This window comes from Alligator mississippiensis, chromosome 7 (genome assembly GCF_030867095.1).
Source record: "Alligator mississippiensis isolate rAllMis1 chromosome 7, rAllMis1, whole genome shotgun sequence".
In the NCBI taxonomy this organism is placed as follows: Eukaryota; Metazoa; Chordata; order Crocodylia; family Alligatoridae; genus Alligator; species Alligator mississippiensis.
In genome coordinates, this window is record NC_081830.1 from 73,229,265 (window position 1) to 73,236,238 (window position 6,974).

Consider the following 6,974-nt stretch of genomic DNA (forward strand, 5'->3'; position numbering starts at 1 on the left):
ACCAAGTAGTTAAAAAAAATGAAAACAAAACATCTGTTTAAATAAGCCAATTAAAATGCTTTAAAATCTTGACTTTTAATTTTTTTTTCAGTAAAAAGCAGTGTTAGAAAACTACTCCCAGACACCATAAGGTACAATAATTCCTTTGATTGTAAGTAACTAATACAGAAAGTAAATTTACATTTATATTTGGCATCTGAATATGCATTAGAAAGTCAGTTATTGAAAATACATTTTGCTTACCTTCTCACTAATAACGTGCTATTTAATGTAGTGATTAGAACTCCATTATCTTTCCCACACACATTTGCTAAGTTGTAACACTTTTTCCTCTAGAGGAAAGAGAGTTTAAACCTAAGGCCATATTTACAGGAACACTGAAGTCCTTTGTTTCCTTTTTCTTGGTGCTTACAAACGTTTCCTGGTAACCCATACAAACCTAGATCAGCCTCCTGCCCTCCCTCCTCCCATTATCCGTCATAATGGAAGCGTTTGCACAAGAGATCTTTGCACAAGCGATCTTTAAAACCAAGGCAAGGAATACAGCTAGGAAGAGATGATTCTACAATCAGGTGTACAGCATGGCCTGATACTTTGCAGATTAAAATAAGATTTGTTCTGTAAAAATAAATGAGCCATTTTATATGAGGTATACTTCAAATCTGGTGCCTGATCTCTTCAGCACCTGCTGCCTGATAAAGTCCTACTAATTTCAATGTAAGTTAACCAGGTAGCAAAAAGGTGAGAGAGGGATTAGGCTTCTTCTCCTCTGCTTGGGTTCAGATTGGTATAGTGTTTATGAATGTACACAGATCCTTATCCGGATTGAACCCCAGTGTGCTACATGTCAAACAAATACAAACTCCTTGTCCCTAATAGGGCTTTAATCTCATTAAATGGTAATGAACATTATTTGCATGTTTAAGTTTTTCAGGATTAGTGGTAGAGAAGATGAAAATGGTAGTTGCCTCACTGATGGATTCAGGGTGGTGTTCCTGTGTACAGCTGATAGTGTGGAGAAAAGCAAAGATACAGTGGATGGAAGAATGGAAACAGTATTCCTTTGAAACAGCAGTGGTATACTTCATTAAAAAAATGCTTTTCTAGGTGTCACACCATACAAGTACACAAAACTGAAAGAAACTGAAAACCAAGTGTTCTTGGTACTCTATTTTGTGCATTCCTCAACCTGGACAAGGAAAATGAATGATTCGGCTATGTTACTTTATGCCAGATGAAAATTTGATCTAGTTCAGACCCTTTGGATAGAGAATTAAACCAAGCCACAAAACTGTTGCTGTTGATTTTAGACTTTGTAGCCAATTACACTTATTTAACTGAAGTCCGGAGTCAAATTTAATGCAAAATGATTCTTTTAAATTCTCCAGTGACCCTCTTTCTTTCCTGCAGACACTCAGACTACTGACATACTGTACTTAACTGATTTTGGTTTACTTCTCAGGCATAAATAATTCTGCAAGGCCCTAGTGCGGTGAATGCAGATGTGTTTAATCCACTTCTGAGAGAGGCAAGGAGGGTAGGATGCCACCTTTTTCCTCTCCCTGCCCTTCCCTACCCTTTGTATTCTAATCACTGCTTTCTACTTAGAAAACTGCTTTCTGCAGTCCCTTTACAGCACCTGATGAAGCAAGCCATATACCTATGAAAGCTTATGCTATACATTTCTGATTCATGTTTCCAAATTTTCATAACAACATGTGGTTGGTGAGAGGGCTTTTTTCTACCTTATACATTTCAGCTGGTATTTATTTCATCAAGACCATATGCTTTGTTGTTCTTCATCTGCTTAATGGGTTTCAAGCCCTCAGTAAACTGGTAGATCTGCAAGGTAGACCTTAAAGGGATGTTATAAAATGACTTTGATCATATTGACTTTGACATGAGAATCTCAGTTCAGGAGCTGTTGAAAGCGCTCCTTCCACCATGCATTGATGCTGGAGCCATCTTTCAAGAGTGTTGCTCCATCCTTAAATAATGCTTGTAATCACTGTCAACTTCATGAAAGCAAGGTACTTTACCAATCCACCACAAACCAGTGAGGTGCTCCTCCACATATGACAGTAGATGGATCCTTGGAGAACGTTAAACATTTCCCCTACCTGGGTAGCCACCTCTCCCAAACAAGTAAACGCAGACAACAATATTCAGCACTGGATAAAATCAGTTAGGGCTGCCTTTGGACATGTCTGAAACCATGTCTTGACATCAGGACCAAAACCAAACCTAACCATCCACAACCAAAGTCACATTTATATGGCACCAGTTCCATTGAACAGGATATGTCATAAGGATGCCTACCAACTAGCTCCCAAAATAGGTCTCACACTCACAAATCAAAGGTTATCATTCTAGGTGTGGGCAAAAAGAAGGGATTCAAGGGCACTCAGAAGGCCAAACGTAAGAATCTGAGATATTAATATCAATACCTGGGAGATTCAAGCACTAAATTGGCCCCAATCACACAATGATGTACAACAAAGCATCAGTCATTTTGAGCAAACACCTTCCTATGGAGGTGGATAGATGGAAGAAAAAGGGAAAGCGCTGTCACCTGACATCACCAGGATCTACTTCTGCCTTTTGAAACTATTTGCCTTATCTGCAGTCAAACATGCATGTCTTGGATCGGCCTCCTCAGTCATTTATGGACTTATCAATTACTTTTGTATTTATTGGAAAACTCATCCTCATATTCAGGGACTGCCACCAACAATGAAAGGACAATATTGAATAAGAAATGGCCATAAAAAAAAAAAAATAGGCTAAAAATTAGGTGTCTAGCCCCTTGAGGAATAAAGTTCTTGAATAGCCTTCCAATAGGAACAGTAGGGGCAAACGTCACTAGTTTTAAGATGGAGCTTGAAAATGCAACAAATGAGGTACGATACGACATGGCTTTCTGCCAGGGAAGCAACTGGACCTGATGTCTCAGGAGGTCCCTTCCAGTTCTGTGTTCTTATGTGATGGTTAGGCTTGGAAAGGCAGTCTGCTCTTTCTAATGGACTATTTTGAAAGAACTTTCCGCCCTGCAAAAAAAGAAATGAGAGAGAAAACCAGATCCCCAAATAAAAGTTTGGCAACACTAGATACAGACGCGGAACAAGGATGCCTTGAACAGTCCAACTGCCGCAGACAGAAGCAAAGAGTAATTAAGATGGCAAAGAAAGCAAGCTACTAGAAATCCTCTCTGCTGGGCAGTCAGATCCGGCAAACGGATTCAAAGGAACCTAGAGAGATTCATCAATGTAATAAGCTTGGGCAGCCTGGGCAAGACAGCTTCTATAGACATGAAGTGAATCTGCTCTCCCCCAGCAAAGCCATAGCAGGCTACCATCAAACTAGCTCTCCTCAGACCAAAAAGAGTGATCTCAGTTTATCACAAGTACCCCCAAAATAGGGTAGTAGAGGAAGGGGACTTGCAGCAATACACCCTCAGTTTGCACCCTCAGGAATTAAGCTAAGCCATTCCCAATTTCCTCATCCTGATGATTCCCTTTAAGATGTGATCATTTTGCATCCTTTCTTCTGGGTCCTAGATTTGTGATCAATTTCTGTCTAGTTAATAAAAAAAACAACTTTGAAAATGTTATGGTTGATGAAGCTAAAATGGAAAGGAATGATCTCATAAATCAAAGCCTTATAGCGAGCTTGCTGCTGAGTGGTATATACAATAATTGGGCAATTTCTGAAGATGAGTTGAATGAAAATGAATCTCTTTCCCTGACATTTATAGGGAAAAGGTCTGCAAGCAAGAACACTGGAATGCAAGTTGCACTTTTAAAGCCACTCAGGATAATGAGAATAAACAGGTTGATGTGTGAAACAGGCTTTTAGAGCCAGAAAACTGCTTGTATATTCAACGTGAAGATGCCCACCTTCCATTGTTTTGATAAATCATGAAGTTACTCTTAAGCATGTGGCCCCAACAGGTTTTTCAGAGATTATATCTGCTGCTCTATCATCTCAACAGGAAGGTAATACTTTACACTGTGAAGCCTTCAGTTACCCTCTTGTAGAAGGTACTTGTTTATACTTTGATTTCCTAACCTACATGGGACTGCTAAACAACAGGGAACTTTAAGATTTCCTATGTTTTTATACTACTTATATGCTACAAACAATTTATATAAAGCCTTTCTGTAAAAATGCTTTAAAAAGGATAATAGTTCTTTTGCTTCAGTAAAACCCAGATTTTTCTAATTACAGGTTTCCCTCACTTTTGGTGGTTTTGTATGTGCGAATTCACTCTTATGCCATGACTCTTTTTATACCAAAAATGTGTTTTATGAGAGGTAAATTCAGTCTTATGCGAGTGTGCTGGAAGCTCATTGCTCAAGGCAGCCAGTGCCCATGCTTCTGCAGCTGCCCCGGGAGCAGTGCAACACCATGCGCGTCCTGCCACCAGGCAGGCAGGGCACAGCCCAGGGATACTGCTCCTGGGACAGCTGCAGCTGGGTGCAAATCACAGTAGCAGCCAAAGTGGCAGTACTTTGATAAGTACAAAAATTGTTTTGTAAGTGGTAGAAATTGGTCTAGGGGTCAGTAGCTGAGGTCTTGGAATGTATCCCTATTTGTTACATTGTAAAGCAGGTTCCCTTTAAGCACTGTTTTCCAGGAACACATGTATAGCACAAAGCGAGGGAAACCTGTAGTGTTATTAGTTATTGGCTGTTCTTTTGCATGTTATGACTTAATGTTAGTCCGAAAAATATATTCAAGGCAGACTGATCTAAAAAAACCCAACAGAAAACACCTTTACCTGCTCTATTAGCACTTAGAAAGTAAATCTTTGCGAGTTACCCAGGTAATTTCCATATAGATAGCAAGCCAGGATAAGTTTCAGTTACCACTGTGCAGTAGCGGTTGGTAAATGACTCAATACATTCATGAAGAATTTAATTTAACCTCCTCTTTACTTTCCTCAGTGCTGTTTCACACTTTTTGCCAGCACATCTAGCAAGGAAGTTTTATCAAATATCAAAGTATAATCTCCGTTTCCAATTCAAATAGACAGGTTCAGACATTCTACTGAACTGGTAGAGCATACTCTATGGAGATGATGAAAAAAGTACCTGAAAACCACATTTAAATTTTGTAATCCTTGATTGGCTGTACATAATAACAGAGTCCTCCAAATTGAGTTACAGCAGCCTTGAGGTTACTCTAAAAGTAAGCAACTGGCTCAAAATAAGTGATCCTGCAACTAAGGATCTCAGTGTATAAATAAATTATTGTTTTCTTCACCAGCACCAAAATGCATGACAGGCCTGCAATCGTTCCTGTTTCTCTGTAACCAGAGAAGCTACCCACCTTAAAAATGATCCTCCAAAGGCCAACTGCACCACCTAAGGGCAAGATCTGTATGGATTGTATTTAAAATAAATAAATAATAAAAAGTGAGTTAGTGCAGGGAAGAATCTGGGACAATTCTGAGTTTGAAGTTTTTCAATAAACAATATTTGATTGATTAAATTCTTACCAAAGCAGATGCAGGAAATTTGAGACTGGTGAATACTTCAACTGAGTCCTAATAGTATAGCACGAGGTATAGGAGTCTTGCAAGTTACAAGGAAAATTGACTATTCACCAGTTGCAATGATTTACCAAATAAATGTGGCTGCCTTCAATAATGCACTAAGATCTTAATCTTCCTTGCCCCCCCCCCACCCCAAAAAAGCATAAGCTAATTAGTATAGCTGGTGATGGCTATGTAACCCACTTACCAAAAGATAAAGAAGTTCAACTTTATCATGTCAACAGTTCTGCACTATGTTCATCCTCTTTCCCTGTCAGGAATTGAAAGCTAAACTCAAGTAACCCTCTTCTACTGAGTTCTAAACTTCCACAGATTAGCTTTCATTTACTCTGGGATAAAAGTGTAAAATGCAGGCAGCTACCACAGTGCATGGCAACATGCAGCAAAGCTCTAATCCCTTGAGTTGGATATCTGAACTCGAAATGGAGGCAGTAATTCAGGTATACCCCTCTGCCAACTGTTTCTGATTGATTTATTACCTCTAAGAGTCTTTGTGCTCAGCACTTAGGCATTGTAACTTCTAGGAACATTTTTCCAGCCCCAGTGCTGCTGTTTCACCAATGTGTGAAAAACCAAATAGAAGTCAAACAGGCTTTATTCACTGTCAGTTGGCTGGTCAGTCCAGCTGTCAGAGGGGATAAGTGCCAGGGTACACAAATCCAAAGCTCTCCTGAAAACATACATCTTTATACATACATTTTTCTTTGAACCGTCCAGAGGCACATAGGTAGAAATTATTCCTTTTTCTTCCACATCAGTGTATCACCATTTCAATCCGCTTTCCACATTCCTTGACTTTGTCAACTTCCAAGTCAATCAGGAAACTACACCTTCGCTGAGAACCACTTAACATTTGGACACCTCCTAGGATATTCACCACATGCCCGTTACATCTGCCAGAACCCAAACAATCAATCCCAAGAGCAGCTTTTTTAACTTCCCGATAGCCAACATGGGGTGCCCTTGATCTCTCTTTGGGGCTGTTCCCATTGACTCTATAGGAATACTAGGCATCTAAGCTTATCTGTTAGAATCAGCCTTGTGGGACAACGCACCTATTGCTGTGGCATACTGAAGCCCAAACAGAGGTCCCGTGAGGCTGATTTGGATGTGACCTTTCAAACGCTCTAGAAGTAAAGACAACTGGTTTTTGTGCATACTTTCCTCTCCAATATAGCTATGCACTTATTTCTGTTTACCAATCATTTCAAGATGCTAGGAATTCACACTTGAGATATACAGACATGCTAACCAAAATGGCACTACATAGTTTTATTTAAGGCCTAGTTTGAATTCATTAGTATGGCATCAACCAAAGGGATCTCCCCACAGCAGTATCTTGCCTTGAGCTTTTTAATAAAAACAAATGATGGGACCTTTATTATTCTGTTTCAGTATTTTGGTTGAAGTCTAGCAA

At 39.5% G+C, this 6,974-nt stretch overlaps 1 protein-coding gene across 1 annotated transcript in view; it reads right to left on the reverse strand.

Annotated features, from left to right (window-relative positions):
* The window catches only part of WDR49 (WD repeat domain 49), a 77,759-nt gene extending 77,376 nt beyond the window's left edge, over window positions 1-383 (reverse strand). Inside the window, exon 1 of the mRNA XM_014602761.2 lies at window positions 244-383. The gene's annotated coding sequence lies outside the window, so the exon portion shown is untranslated. The remainder of the gene's footprint in view (window positions 1-243) is intronic.
* Between the last annotated feature and the right edge of the window lie 6,591 nt (window positions 384-6,974).